The sequence below is a fragment of the Rattus norvegicus genome, chromosome 15 (assembly GCF_036323735.1).
Source record: "Rattus norvegicus strain BN/NHsdMcwi chromosome 15, GRCr8, whole genome shotgun sequence".
Taxonomy (NCBI): domain Eukaryota; kingdom Metazoa; phylum Chordata; class Mammalia; order Rodentia; family Muridae; genus Rattus; species Rattus norvegicus.
The window spans coordinates 42,130,083-42,146,617 of NC_086033.1; the positions used below are offsets into that span (position 1 = coordinate 42,130,083).

At 48.4% G+C, this 16,535-nt stretch overlaps 1 protein-coding gene and 1 non-coding gene across 3 annotated transcripts in view; both read left to right on the top strand.

The window, feature by feature from the left end:
• Xkr6 (XK related 6) overlaps window positions 1-16,535 on the top strand; it is a 236,890-nt gene that overhangs the window by 97,672 nt on the left and 122,683 nt on the right.
• Window positions 8,527-8,605, top strand: Mir598 (microRNA 598). Its single transcript, NR_032286.1, has one exon. It is a non-coding gene; the product is annotated as a microRNA 598 (primary transcript).

A 16,535-nucleotide genomic window follows, 5' to 3' on the forward strand; every position in this document is an offset into this window, starting at 1 on the left:
GTGGCGGGGTATTAACTGGGAGGAGCCAAAGGGGAAAATGAAATTTCGTGGACCGGGGGATGCTTTTATTTTTATCCACAGGGCTGTTGTAAGTGGATCTCAGTCCCTGTGGGAAATCTCAGGACGAGAAGGCTAGAAACAGATTTGATCAATGAAAGTCGTTTCCAGACAGAACAAGCCATTGATAAATTCTAGCCCTGCCGGGTCAATCTGGCTCATCTGTTTCTGAGAGACAAGGAGGGAAGGGGAAGGAAGAGGAAGAAAGGGAGGGTGAGAGAGAGGAGGGCAGGAAGCATGGCGCCTGCTGGGAGGAGGCTCCTGAGCTGGGCCGCCCTAGAGTCTCTTGCAGGCTGCCCCCCTCCCGCCCATGAATCTTTTATTTCTGTGTCTGGGAAGAAGGAAGGGATGCAGATTTCTGTTTAATTAGTGTGAGAGGATCTGGGACTGATCTGAGCTGTGATTGATAGATTCATCCCAGCCGCCAGTGGGGCAGTGGGCTACCTGAGGGGGGGCCAAGTGAATATCTGACTTCCTTAGCACTGCAGAGACGTTGGAAAGCAAAATGAATGCTCTACGTATGACCTCAGTCCCCTTTTACAAAAGACTGAACAGTGTAAGTTCCGGAGCAAGAAACATTATATTCCTACTGTGGAGTCCTAGCCACACAGCCCCTTAGGCAGTGACAGGCCCTGCCGTGGTATAAAGGGAGGCAGAAAAAGGCATGCTGGATTTTAACTCGTTTGCCTCATGTAAGGCCCTCTGTCCTTCCTCCTCCCCCAGCAGCACCTCAGTCCTGTAACCAAACTCCTCTATTGTGACTGAGTATGGAACATAGGGAGTGACCTGAAAGTCCCTCAAGTGAGTGTCAGTGTGACCAGAGGAATCTCTCAAGCTTGCCTCCTAGAGTGCTAGACTGTCCCAGCCAGAGTCTCTCAGACTGTTCTTCCTGAGGAGACCTAGCCAGGGTGACAAGTGACACAATGAGACATGGTGGCCCGTGATGAACCATGTACTTGAACTCCATCCTAGTGTTCTGGCTCTATCTGGATCTGGTGTGTTCCTCTGTCACAGCCGTGCTTGCTGCATTGTACAGAGAGGACTGGTTGATGTCATGCCAGCACTCCTAGAGGCTGGAGACCACTCCTAATGCCGATTTACTGAGATTGGCACCCTGCTGGTAATAAACAGTGTGAGTGGACCAAAGTTTTAGCTGGCAGAAAGCTCATGCCTGGATGGCAAAAGCAGTATGATTTGCAACAAGGGTAGACTGAGGCACACAATAAAATGTTCTCTCAGCTATGCTGCAGTGGACACTGACTTTGTGGCTGCTATGCTTGCCCTTTGGTGATTCCACATGGGCGCTTAACCCTAACAGAGAGGTCAGCCCTGCAGAGTATATCTCACTTTCCTGTTTCTTACTCATTCTAGATGTCCTTTGTGTCTAGCAGCCTGATGTGTCCACTGCCAACACTAGCATTTCCCTGCCCCTAGGTGAGGTCCCCAGCCTTGCCCTGTTGCTCCCCGATGGCATTTGCTGATGCCACTCTGTTTCATTGTTTAGCCTTGTTGCCACCTTTCATTTGTTTGTTTTTTGGTCTCTGGCTTCTAAGAAAGACTTTGTGTGTCACCCTGGTTGAAGCAGCCTGAGACTGGGTCTTCAGCCTCATAAGATTTGGGTCTTCAGGTCTTCAGCCTCTTAACATTGGTGCCTTTGACCCTTTCCCCTCTTGGGATGGGGAGGATCCCTGGAAGATCCTGCCTCTGCCACCCCCATCAACAGATGCTATGCCCACTCACTTGAGTGTGTACTCGGACATGAGTTTCTGCACACAGTGAGGTGAAGTGAAAAGGCTCCACCAGAACAGTTAGCTTGGAACCGTCCGTGGGTCTAATCCTGACCCGGTTTAGGCTCCTCACCAACCAAGAATAAAGAAGCAGCAGGTGATTTGAAAAGGTTCCAGGCAGCCCACAGGTCTTCCCAGCCACCAGATCTCCAGGGGAGGCTTTTCCAAGAATAGGACACCCTGCAAACATAGCACCTGGCCCAGAGAGGCCTCCTGGGTGTCACTAAGCCAGACTTGGCCCCACAGATGTTTCTACTACGAGGCTGGCCACATCTGCCTGCTAGCTGACTCTGCACACTTATCAAAGGGACACACAAAGGACTTGTCTTGATCTTGTCCCGATGGATGCCTTGTGACCTCATTGATATGAGCTGCAGCCTGTGGCTACAAGGTACCTGAGTAGCCAGTCATCTGAGTCAGCTGCTCTTCTGGCAAGAGGACATGTTGGAGGTGAGCGAGGGACTGAGCTGTGAATGCAGACTGGGAGAAAAGGAAGCAGAGTCCCAGGCTGGCCCAGGATAGGACAGCCACCTATGCCTCACTCACATGGCTTGGAACACCACTGGGACATGGAACCCATATGCTGAAGTCTATGGCCCTCTTAGAGTCTAGAGTGACACAGAAAGTGACCCCTTGCCTGCTCTTGCCTGTAGCCTCCATCCGGAACATCAGACACTCAGTAACTGTCCCACCACCCTATTTTAATGCCTCCCTAGACAGCCTGAGCATAGCCTCTAAAGCAGTTCCCAGTGGGGGAAGGGACAGACAACCCAGACACTGAAGAGTCAGGCTCACACCCTGCCCACACTGTCACACCACCTGGTACTCAGTAAAGAGCAGAGGTTGTCAACTTCAGAATTCTCTTACTGCTTGTGGGTTGATGACTTGTCTTCCACCTATGACTCGACTTTGCTTTTCTTGAGAGGTTGGGGCCAGGTCTGCCATGCTTCCTGCTGTCTGTCTGACACCCCGGATCCAGCTGGCTTGCCTCCGAGCTTGCTTCCTGCTTGCATGCGGATCTGAGTCACAAGGACACAGGTGGCTCTCAGGAACACTTTCAGAGTCACCCAGGTTTTCAGAGATGCTTAGAGCACACCCCCACCCCTTTTAGCACTACCCCAGCAAAGCAGGAAGGTGTGATTGGGAGCTTAGATGATCCCAGCTAGCAACACTTTCTAACAGGGCAATACCCGTGATGCCCGATCTTACTTAAGTCTGAATGTAATCGCGTCTGGGACAAACAGGCAGTATTCAGCCACTCCCCCTTCCCAGTCCTTACCTTCTTTAGTTAGAAAATGCCTTGTCCTTTCTTAGATGCTTAATGAGAGCTGATTACCATTGTGGCCTGTTTGGAAGGTGAGGCTGCTAAGAGGAGAGATGGTGCTTATCTCACCAAACTGGGTTCCTTTGCAATGGATTCGGCTGGTTACCTCAAGAATGGTTGTTTTTACAGGGAGGCCGAGCTAATGTCCTGTCCCTGGCATACCTGTCTGTGGTCCTATTTCATATCAGGAATGAAAGCAGCAGCAGTCCCTTGCCGGTCCCAGTGCTCCTAGACTCGTCTCCCCAAGTATATCACGTTCCTTATAAATAACTTGGCCTCAGATATTCTGCTGTAGCACCAGAATGTGAACTGACAATACCTTTGCTCTCTAATACCTAAGTACATATTAAATGATCTCAGCATGGGATTTTGCCAATCTTTAATTTCTTCAAAGTAGCACAGGGATGCTGGTAGAACAGGGGATATGGAAAAGCTTCCACAGAGTTGGGCAAGATCTGAACTTCCCACCAAGTCATGCCCTAACCAACCTGGTTTTTTCGAACCGTAATTAAGACATAGGTAAGGCAGGCTGCCTCTTGCCAGAGGCATGATATATAATGTGACTAGCCAGGAAGGAACAGAACTTGGCTTCACAGGCCACAGAGAATCAAGACTTTCAAGCTGGAGTCTTCCCACCTCAACAGTGCTATTGTCTGGCTGCTACGTGACAGGGGGACAGGAAGAGACAGGGTAATGTGGTCTTTCTGGTTGTAGAGAGTTGAGGATGCAGTGTGGCCAGCCGGAAGACTAGCTCCGAGAGCCTCATCATCGATCAAGCAGTGGACACCTCTAAGCTTAGTGTCCGCATCTGTGAAATCAGGTCCGTCAGCATCACCCGAAGACCTGTAAGGGGTGAGAATAATCCCCACCTGTGGGTCTGGGGTTGCGTTGTTAGAGCCGGTTGTCCTTCATTTGCTGCAATTATGGCGAATGTACTTTGATCATATCCTGTCTTATCCTGTCTTCCTTCTGTAGAACACATTCTTTCTAAGTAGCCTCTCTCCTACTCTGTACGCTTGCGTGTGTGTGTGTATGTGTGTGTGTGTGTGTGTGTGTGCGTGCGCGCGTGTGCGTGCCCTGCTCTATTTAATTAGATTGCTTGCATGAACATAGGTGTGGAATTCTCCTGGCGCACAGGCAGTTTACCAATGGTTACAGTCCCTCTCGTTCCTGCTCCAGCAGCCATCAACTGCATATGGCTGTTCAGAGAGGAATGGATCCTCATGACCTCCCTCCCCATCCAGTCTGGGATATTGACGGGCCCAGTTTTGGGCAGGTAGCCACAGCTGCTATGAGATTACACATGCAATGGTCTTGTTGGGTCTAGAAGACAGCATTACACAGTACTTCCCCCTGTCTCCCAGCTCTTACAGTTTTTCTGCCCATTCTCTTGCAATACTCCCTGAGCCTTGCATGGTTGACAGGTGACCTATTTAAGGGTGATCAGTTATCTGTCCTCTCACTTGGTGTAGTTTTGAGACTGCATTAACTGTTGTCCTCTTCAGAAAGAACCTTTTTGAGAACAGCACTAAACTGTGGGCATGAACATGATTTCTCAGATTTATTTTTATTTTCAATCACATACATGTGTCTGTCTGTGTATGTGGGCAGAAGAGGGCAGAGGGGTTACAGACAGTTCTGAGTCATCACGTGGGTGTTGGGGATTGAACTTGGATCCTCTCTGCAAGAGCAGTCAAGTGCTTTAATTGTTGACTACCTCTCCACCCTCCTAACCTGAATATTTAGAAAGCAGCTTGACAGTTTGACACCATGCCTGTTTATCAAACCAAAGTGGTGAATTTTTTGATGGTAAAATAAACATAAAATTAGTTATTTTAGCCATTTTTAAGTGTACAGTTCAATGTCATTAGGTCCCGCTATCATCTGAACTTATTCACTATGCAGATCTGAAACTGGACATATGACATCTGTGCTCCCTTTCTTCCCATTCCCCTCTCAATTGCTGAGTTTAACTGTCCCAGGACTCACAGTAACTTTTTAAAAAGAAAATTAGGTAGATATGATGACACACACCTATAATCTTCAAACTTGGGAGGCAGAGGCCAACCTCGGCTACACAGTGAGTTTCATAGACAGACTCTGAAATGCCCTTGCTCCCTTCACACACAAATAATGTATAGAAATGGAAGGCTGGCCATGATGCATTTTACACTTTGTTCTATACTTTCCTTAGGCTGTGTAAAATCGTTTGTAGTGTAGACTCCCTACTCTGCTACAGGATACACTGAAGCCACGTATATCCATGCCTCAGCACTGGACAGCCAAAGCCTGACCCGAAGGCTCCTCAGAGTCGTCTACACCCTCCACACCCAGCAATGGACAAAAACTGTGTGTTTAAGGTATACACCAGGGTGTTTGGGTGTAAACATACATTGTGAACTGATTACCATAATCAAGCTAATTAGCATACCCATCACCTCACAGGCTTAATTTTTTTCCCTCATGAGAACATTTAAAAATATGTCTTAATAGGTCTAGGGAGATGGCCCAGTCAGTGAAGTACTTGCCATTGAGCTGGGTGTGGTGGTGTGAGTCTCTAATCCTAGTGCTGGGAACGTGGACACAGGTATGTCCTCGGTACCCATGGTCTGCCGGCCTAGCAGAATTGGTGAGCTCCAGGTTCAATAAGAGACTTAGTCTCAAAAACTGAAGCGGAGAACTTTTGAGGAAGACACCAGACATTGACTTCCGGCCTCTGCACACATGTACATACATCACACACACACACACACACACACACACACACACACACACACACACACACACACACCTCTTAACAAATTTCAAACCTACACTTCATTTGTTAACTGGCATCATCTTGCTGTACCTCAGATCTCCAGAATTCACCCCTCCTGTCTCAGTAGAACTTTGCACCTCTTGACTAAGGTCTCTGATACCCACCTTCCTTCCGCCCCCTGGTAATCACCCTAGCCCTGCATATGTCCATGATGTGGTGATGTTTGTCTTTCTGACTCTGTTTGTTTTTCTACTGAACATGATACTGGTTGAGTCTTGTGATCTCGTTTCTCTAAAATGAGAAGATCCACCTGAGATAGTTGTTTTCCACCATTTTTAAAACAGAAGTAGAACAACAATGCCAAGCAACCAGAGCTTCCAGGGACTAAGCCACTACCTAAAGACTATATATACATGGACTGACCCTTGACTCTGACCTCATAGGTAGCAATGAATATCCTAGTAAGATCACCGTGTAAGAGGAAGCCCTTGGTCCGGCTAAGACTGAACCCCCAGTGAGCGTGATTGTTGGGGGGAGGGCGGCAATGGGGGGAGGGTGGGGAGGGGAACACCCATAAAGAAGGGGAGGAGGAGAGATTAGGGGGATGTTTGCCTGGAAACCGGGAAAGGGAATAACATTCGAAATGTAAATAAGAAATACTCAAGTTAATAAAAAAAAGCAAACAATGATAAATAAATGGAAAACTTTAAATCAAAAAAAAAAAAAAAACAGAAGTAGATTGTTGAGATGGCTCAGTAGGCCCACCTGACAACGGATTTCAATCTTCAGGACCCATATAGATATGAAAGGAGAGAACCTACTCCTAAAGGTTGTCCTCTGACCAGCACACACACACACACACACACACACACACACACACACACACACACACACTCATGCATTCACACATGCATACATCAAATGTAAATGTGATTTAAAAAATCCCCAATCACTAAATGCAGAAGTATCTTTTAGAAATGAAATTCCACACAAGATTGCCATATAAAACTAACAACAGGTTTCATATAAATAGCCTCTGAGCTAAAACCTAGAATGTCCACTACCAAGTGAGGAAAATGGGCCCACCTGAGGGCAAGCATTGGGAATCATAGGCTCTAGTGAACGGTTTGCTTGGTTGCCTGTCTTGACCCGAGATTACTTCTTTTTTATGAACAGAACATAGGGTTTGGAAGGTGCTGAGCAATTCAGGTGCACAGTTGTCAGTGACAGTTTTCTGACCCATGAAGCTGTGGTTGGTGAGCTCTTCCTCCTTGGGAGAGGACAGATCTGGATGCTGGGCAGAACACTCACATTTGCTGATGTGAGATCTATGAAGAGGAGATCTAGGTGATGCTGTAACTTGCTGGGTGTCAGATTCCAACAGAAGCAAGTCCATGCCTTCTTGTCCTGAGTGGAGCCTGCCAGGCATGCCCCATTCTGACCTTTGACCTCACAAAAGATACTACGCAGCCTCCACCATCACTGGTGGCCCTTGATCTCCATTAAGGTGTCAAAATTATGTACGTAGCTTTTAGGATAAAGCTGTGGTTTGAAAACTTAGCTAATGGAATTCATCTCAAACATCTGTAGAATCCCTTCCAAAAATCTCTTTCCCATAAATCCTGAGAGAAATGTTCCTCAGGTTTGGCATCTATCAGATGGTATGGTAAAATTTCAAAATTCAGTGTACTGTCTCCCAAAGGATTTTTAGAAAGGCAGGTGCCTGTCCCACCCACACTGGGACTTAGTAGGTCTGAGGTAGGGGAGAGCTGAGAGTGTTGTTTTTGACAGGCTTCCAGAAGTTCTGGTGGCAAGATTTAGGTTTAGGTGTTTGAAGACTTCTTCACCAGAGCTCTCTTGGGGTCTCCTTGCTTTAAACACATATGACTGCAAGTCCCCTTTTCTCTGCTGTCCTCTCATCTAAGGTGTGACAGACAAGACTCCAGAAACGTAGTCAGGACGCTCAAGCTTGGAAATGCTCTTCTCCCTCCTCTGGGCAAGGTCTTCTCAGGTCTGGTTCCTCACCTGCGTTTAGTTAGATGTACTCTGGGTGGGCTGGTCTTGCCCTTATGAAGTTGTGGCATTTAAGGGAAACCATTTTCATACCATTCTCAGCTTCCTATCCCCATTCTCAGGTCACACACATAACTCCTAGCATACCCACAAGGATGGTGGATTTAAAATGACTTGCAAATGATTCACCCACTGCCCTTAGTATGTAGCATGTAAGGAGAGATCACCGTCTGTGACCTCTCGGGGTTGGACCCATCTCCTAGAGGAGGACTGTGACAATGAGTGCCTGTGAAATCGGTCAAGATAATTTTGGGAAATCAGGGCATTTTAGGAGGGGCTTCAAGGTCTTCTGCACTCTAGAGGGTTTGCTATAGGTTAGAGCTGGCACTTCAGCCTATGGGTCTCACCCCAGCCCACCCAGGAACCTCCTCCATATTTACGGGGATTCATTGAGCCCCATGCTCACTCCACTTGTCCCTCTGGGCCCTGTTTTTCCTGGAGTCACTCTTTGCATTCTGACCTTGGGCTCTGCATGGCTGCTGAGGGTGCCGAGCTGATGCACTGCAAGAGGAAAGCTTCAGGATGCTGCTGATGCTGGCGGTGATGCCGATGGTGCGAGCTGAAAATGGGCTGCTACGTCATCGTCGTCATCGTTATCATCATCATCAGCACAGCCATCAGATCGCTGGCACCCATGCTGGGTTGGCTGTTTGTCATAACTAGTCTGTTGAACTTAGGACAGCCTCTCGAGGTAAGTGTCACCATGCCCATGTTCCAGATGAGGAGGCCGAGGCTCAGAGAGACTCAGTCACCGCTGTGTATTAGCTTTCCTTTACCATAACAAAATCCCTAAAGCAAGCCACTGCTGAGGAAAACGGGGTCTATTTAGCTCATCATTTTGGAGGCTAACAGTCCAGAGAGCATGGTACAGGCTCTGGTGAAGTCACATGACTGTTGGCAGGAGCGAGTGTGGTCGCACAGCCAAACAGAAACTCAGAAGGCTGCGGGAGGGGCTGGCCTCCAGTGTCATCACAGTCTTCTTGTGGGAATTAACGGAGGTCCACAGAGAAACATCTCCGTTTCTCTCAAGACTGCACTCAAAATTGACCTGAGGGATTTTGTTAAGCCCATTCCCTTAAAGGCTCCCAAGCACCCTTGCAAAGTGCCACCCTAGAAACCTAAATTCCAACACAAAAGCCTCTGGGGTGGGAGAACATCATAGGATGGCCCCTAAGATACTCCAATACTATGTCTGTATATGAAACACAGAGCCTTCAAGGGTACCAATAGGAAGTGTCACCACCTTCACTCACCACACGTGACCTCTCATGTGTGGCCAAGTGACGCCTGTTAATTCAGAGTCACCGTTGCAGGGTGGTAGCGTGGGGATAGATGGGGCTGGCAGGATATAGATAAAGACACCGTGCTCGCTGGGTTGGGATGGAGCCCAGAGAAGACTGGCCAGGGTGGGTATCAAACTCCCCACTTCTGCCAGCCCCTCTGTACTGAGAGAGGCAAGGGAAGCTGAGACAAGTTTGTAACTGTCCCACTAGGGACTTGATGCTCATGTGCACTGGTACTTTTAGGGTTTAAGCCTGGGGACAAAGTTGTCATTATTTCATTATTTCCATCCAGTTAGAGGCTGTTGTCAACTGTGCTTTCTAAGCTCCACATCATTCTCTTTCTGGGAAGCACCCCCACCAACACACACACACACACACACACACACACACACACACACACACACACACAGCCTTGCACCCTTCTTGTGCTGCTGTCTCTGCCTTCTTACTGTGTGGCCAAGCCATGCTAATTCAAAGTTCTAGCTTACGTCTGTTTCCTCAGGCTGTCTTCTTATGTATTTGAGATCTTCTTTGACTTTAGGTTCCCCAGAGGAATATTCTCTTCAGCCCCTCCCCAATCCCATCCTTCCTCCCCTTCCCCTAGCACTGACCCATTCCCATTCATTCACTCTACCTGAAAGGTGTGTTTTCTCTGTAAGCATAAACAGTACCTGTGTCTGGGTTTATTCTGGTCCTCGTCTGCATCCTGTTGGCTCTTGCCTTGTGTCTGCTGGATGAAGGACATAGTGCTGGAGTGATGAACCACTGTCCTTGGAAATGGACCTTCTGGTTCTAGTCTTGGCTCTGCCACCCCATGCGGGCCAACTTGCTCCTCTGCAACCATCAGATTCCTCATCAATAAAATGTTGAACACCGAGAAGCTCTGTCTCTAGTACTCATCAGAACCATTGGGGAGCTTGTTAGAGTAATCATCAGAAAATCCAAGGTAGGCCTGGGCATCTGCATACACAACCAAGAGGTTGATTGATGTAGGATGTTGCTGAACTATTCTTTGAGCAACTTATGTCTAGGAACCTTTGAGAGGTAGGCAGAGCTGAGAAGAGGAGAAAGGGATATAGAGTGGTACCTTAAATGAACAGGTGAGGAGTCATCACCAACACAATCATCTTTATTCTCATCAAAACCACCAATTGTATTCTAGTCATCGGCACCAGCACCACCATCTTTATGTTCATGTCCATCATCGCCATAATTACCGTCCTCTTCATCACCGTCTTCTTATGGTCCTCCCGATCATTAGAGCAATCAGCAGGATTATAGTCATCACCGTCTATATCACTGTCATGATCGTCACCACCAATGATTGTTCACCATTGTCACTCTTCACCTCTATCATTATCATCCTCATCATCTTCATCACCTTCGCCATGTCTATTGTCCTCTCCATCACTTCATGATTAGCACCAACATCAATACTATCCTCGTGACTTCATCGTTATGACAGTTGACATCATCACAGTTACCATCCTCATCCTCATCCTCATCATCATCTCCTTGGTCATCAGCAAGGACACCACTGCTCAGTGTTCACTGTGGAGCACTTGTGTTCCTGTCTTTACATGGTCATTACATCCTTCAGTCTCTTCAGGGGGCTTGTGAGCTGATATCTAAGGGAGGCTGGGTGCAGTGACTCACCCCTGTACTCCCAGAACTTGGAAAGACAGAGCAGGAGGAATGCTGGGACTTAAAGGGCAGATGGGCTATGTTGTAAGTTCAAGCCAGCCTGGGGTAGAGTGAGACCCTGACTCAAAAAAAGTTCTAAAGGACATTTTAGTTCTTGAGGCTTGGACTCAGGTCTGCAGAGCCTCCCACTGCTGAGCCATCTGTTGCAGGAGTGACCTGTGTCTTTGGCGGGGGTGGGGGGATGGTGGTGGTGGGAGGGAGACACAGGGCACTGCCTTGCGTCTTCACACTCCAATGTCTTTACACCAGGCCGGCTTCCTGCCAAACCCTGCTTTGAATCTAATCCAGGACACATTTCTTTTCTATGTTCATAAAACAAAGATTTTTATTTTTCCTTCTCTGCAACTCTCTCTCTGCCCACTCCTGTGAAAAACAGCCCTGGTAGCCAAGCCTCGGGACGATCTGTGTCCTTGTGCTCCGTGCACAGGCTCTGCCTTTCACACCACAAACGGCTTTCCTCAGGGGGAAAAATATGTTTTCTCTCTGCAAAACTGCCATTTTTAGGCAGCACATAGAAGGCAAGAGAGACGACTTCACTCTTCCTTTCCCCTGGAAAACCCCACCAAGATGTTGTTTTCCTTTGCTTTCTCTGGAGGGGAGATATTTTTTGACAGCTTTCGTCACCAATCTGGCTCTGGGCCCCACAACTAGTGCCAGCTTGTAAAGGGAGCAAAAGAAAGCTTAGATGAGCAAAGACAAGAGTCTCCCAGAAGGGCACAGCACCCCCAGAACTCAGCAGTTGTAGGTGGCCCATGGAAAGCCCAGACTCTCACTCCATGGGGACCACCTTTGTCACTGAGGGGCCTGAATTGGGATACACGGTAACTTTGGAAAGCCATAACAGCATAGGGACTGGCCACTTACTGAAGTCACTAGATTGTCCTCTTAAAACCATGTTCTTAAGGACATGAATATGACATGTTCATGACATAGAATGGAGAGGGGTAATGTGTTTGGGGGCTGCAAAACCCCAAACAGATATCGATTCTGCCTTGGTACCATTCAGCCTAGCACTGGCAGGAAGAACTGAGTGGAATTAGCATCAGGCTGAGTAGGATATGAGTGGGGAAATGTGGGCAAAGTTCTGGTTCCCCGCAAGGTTCCTTTAGCCAGAGGCACTTGAAGCAGGCAGGGATAGAGGCTATGCTGGAGGTGATGAATATGTTTCATTTTTCAGGACGCAGGGTTCATCTGAGACTACTGAAGTTTGTCCACACTCATCTCCCCTCCCCACAGGGGACCAGTGCACCCCCTTCTGCGACTGGACAGAGAGAGCCCTGTGTATACTAGCACCAGTTTCTGCTGTGCCTGACTTTTGCTTTCTTGGGCTCATTTCTGAGATCCTCACAGCCTCGGTGTTCTGTTCACGTGGCCTCAGCTCCTATACTGCTGCTTGGCACTGTGGACCCTGTGGTCCAGAGCCAGGACAACGTCACAGCTTTGCCACTCCACACTATCCTCCTGCCAGCTTCAGACCTTCCTGTTTATCTACCTCCTAGATTTCCAGAATACCTCTCAGTTGGGCCAACAGAGGGCTGTCTAATGGGATGTCCAGCAAGAATTCGACTGGACCATTAGACCGCATGGGTCAGGTGGTGGATCTTCAAGGATACCAGGCACTTCTTTCTTTTATCTCTCTTGGAGGATGTGATCTCAGTACCAGATTCTAGTTGGCTTGTCTTGAGCCAGGCATTTTTATGATGAGGGACAGGATTCAGAGAAGGGATTCTAGTTGGCTTGGCTTGGGTCATGAGCACTGGGCAGCTGTCAGTGGGCAGGCAGAGCTACCTCATATGAGGCCATGGGGATGCACCCCTTCAAAATCAGAAGCGAATCGGGGAAAACGACCACTGCAAGCTGAAAAGAGCTCTCAAGCATCCTCACGCCCTCCAAGCCACTGTGCCTTTAATTCATGGTCACCTCTCAGCTTTTTAGCCAAGATCAAGCATACAATGACAATTAGACTGCCTGCTCAATTGATATTATTGTGACTATGCAGAAACATATGTAGTAAATGACAGGGGGCTGGGTGCCCCTGACAGGGGTGAGTCTAAGGGCCTTTACTCAGCTGCTCTCCATTTGAGAGCTTTTGAGTAAATGCATGAGACTGGGAAGATTTCACTACTCCTCAGTCCCCATCCAGACCTAGGACACTGGTGAGCAAGGTTCAGATAGAACCTGGTCCTGTTATACAGCCATAGTCCCTCACCAAGTCCTCCTTGGTGTTATCTAATATCTGGATGTAGAGCACACATCTTTCAGAGGTTATTGGGTCCCTGAAAAAGTTGACTAGAGAAACAAAGCTGCAACAGAAGTAGGGTCAGTATGCCTAGAGAAAGGCATACAGCAAAGGGAAGAAGCCAGCCTGAGAGGCAGGAACACAGAGAAAGTTGCACATATCTGTGGAACTGCTTACACAGAGTAGACGCTGTGAGCTTTCTGGCTCATTTGCATAGCATAGGTTTCCATGCATGATCTATGTCATGTAGTTCTACATATGAGTCAGGTGTCAGATATGCGCCATCAACACCTTAGATCTCCACCTGTGGCTGTGCCTTTCAGTGCTTCAGTGACCCCCAGTTTGCTCTAGAGCAGTGGATCTCAACCTGTGGGTCGTGACCCCTTTGGAGTCCACCAATCTTTTCACAGGGGTTGTGTATTACATATTTGCAATTTGTAACAGTAGCAAAATTACAGTTATGAAGTAGCAACAAAATAACTTCACAGTTGGGGGGGTCATCACTATATGAGGAACTATTTTAAAGGGTCTCAGTGTTAGGAAGGGTGAGAACCACTGCTCTAGAGTGTCTGCAACTGTACCAGGTAAGAGCCAACGACCTGGTGGGTTTCCACTCTGCCTCTTCGCCATCTTGATTAATTTTGCTATATTGTTAATTTTGTAAAGCTTTCAAACCACCTTTGTGATCTCTCTCTCTGTGTCTCTCTCTGTCTCTGTCTCTCTCTCTCCCTCTCTCTCTCTCTCTTTCTCCTGCCCTCTTCTCCTACCTCATACCCATCACCCCAGGAATATAAATGTACTTAGTAGAGTTGCAGTCTCCTGGGGGTACACTAAAGATTCAGTATACTGTCAGGGTGAAGGGACTGTGTCTGGAGGATGGTGTGCTTCCTCCTCTGATAAGAGATGCTGATGGTTTACAAGGGACATCAACTGCCAGGCTAGTGACTTTGGACAGAAGCGCTGGAGGCTCTGGGAAGTCTGGAAGGACTGACAGGTTCTATGGCTGGACTTGAGAATGTTCTGGAAACTCTATTGCCACTGATATGGAAAGCAAAGAGGGGGTGAGTGTTCTTTAGGTCAGGGACAGAAGGTTGAGCTACTTAGAGGTGAATATGATGCCAGCTTGGGCAAGCGATATAGAAAGCTGGAGAAGGGTTTATGCGGTATGAGAGGGGCAGGCATAGGCTGGAGCCCAGTGTTCTGTAGACTGGTCCAATAATGGAGAGGAAGTGCCCATAGTTTTCACTGTGATATGCTACACACAGTGTGCTGTTTTGTTGCAGGGATTGGATTGGGGAAGGAAGCCTCGTGGCATGGAGGTCACATGGACTGTTACAGTTCTGTTGTGGGTAGAAAGTGGCCAGAACCAGGGTTGCTGACAGCGGCGGAGGAAAGGCTTTGAAGGAAACCTTGAGAAGGGAAGTTTGAGTATGAGAAGAGTTAGAGTCCTAGGTTCCTGGCAATGGGAGGACTAGGATCTGAAGAAGCACAGGCATTCATTTAACTAGTGAGTGCAGACATAACAAGACCTCTAAAGGGAGAAGTGCTGACAGCATCCAGAGATACGGGAGAAGGTATGGTCTTAGCACAATGACAAGGTTTGCTATGGGGTTTCAAGGTCCTCATGTTAAAGGGAAAATGGAACTGTGTAGGTGATCAGGCCCAGTAGGGAAAGCATAGGAAGGATAGTGAAGGATTGGGTGGGTTTCTTGGGGATGGCACATATGAGAGAAAGGACAGGACCATACCCCAGGGCTGGGCTGGTCCAACTTCATAGGGCTCTTCTAGTTGCAGGGCAGGGATGATACTGGGAGGGAGGGAGAGAGGGAGGGAGGGAGGGAGGGAGGGAGGGAGGGAGGGGGAAGGGAGCTTCTCTTGTTCTCTGTGCAGCTCACAGCTGAAGAAAGTGAGAAGACTGTACCCAGAGGCAGCTCAGGGGTCACCTGCAGTGGGGCCCAGTGCTATCTCTGTTAATCACAAGGAATGTGACCTTGGACCACCCACTCCACGGTAACCTCTGTGTCCACGTGGCCATTGGGATGATGGTACGGAGTAGGAGCACAACACATGAGAGACCTTTGTCAAGTTCCTTAGCTGTAACTGTTTCCAAGGAGACAAGTACTCATCTTGAGTGCTAAATGCTATGGACAGGACTCCTGTGATATCTGACTGGCACAGCTCAGAGATGGGGCATTTATTTATACACAACAGTATCATGGCAGTGAGCTTGTCCAGGACACTGTGGCAAGTTCTGTCCCCAGTCTCCAAGGGGGATAACAACACCTCAGAACTTCACCTGCCACCCATCCAGGCCACCCACTACCTGGCGTATATCAGTATCGTTAGATCAAGGGCTGTAGTTCACACACTGTGATCCGGATTCAGGAATTCAGACTCACGAGTCCACAAGCTTGCAATCACAGGCCCATGCCCACAGAGGAGGGAATTGGTCTTGTTTGCACACGTCATCTGGGTTCAGCTCACTTCTCATACTCACTGAGCCTTGCATGCATTAGATTGAGTTCGTGAATTCTCCCTTCGGTACCTTTGGGAGGAAGCATTTGCCCCTAGTCACCTCTCTGCCTTGCCGCCTCTCGCCACAATCCAGTCGTCTATCTCTCAGCTGCCTTTGGTGGGTCTTCAATCATGTTTTTCTGAATAGAGTCCATCAAGCAGAGGTACCAGCTCCTAGTGAAAAGGCGACGTTGGGCAGTGAAGCCAGACTCTGTAAAAATGTGTGGAAAGACAGAAAGGACATCAAAGGTAACCACAGAAGGAAGTTTTGATTCACTCAGACAAGGAGCCTGGTGGAGAGGGGCACAGGGTGCTGGCAAGTGGTTATGTTTGAGACATGGTTGGAGCAAAATGTCTGGAAATCTGTCCTAGGCGTCGGAACTTTCATGAAATTAATTCTGCCAAAAACCTGTGTGAGGAATTCCAACCTCTAATAGTAGGGGCTGAGGTTGCCCTGATCCCTTCAGGCCCCCGTGCTGGGAGAGAGTTGCCTAACAGACCTCATAGGCTTTGGTTTCCAGAGGCTGTGGGGAGGGAATCTCAGAACCATGTGTCGCAGACCACAGGGGTCAGAGGGTCAGATGGGGCCCTATAAAGCATCCAGTCTGTCCGTAGGCAGAGTGGGATCTGGGAGCTTTGGGTTTCTAGTGCACATTTGAGAAGCTGTTCCTCTGCGCAGGAGTGGGAGGCAGGATGCTGGGGCTGTACCTCCTGGGAATTGGGGATTGGGAACTGCACAGAGGCCTGGCCATCCTTCCACCCCCACACTTCTCACTGCCACCCCAGTAATTGAGAG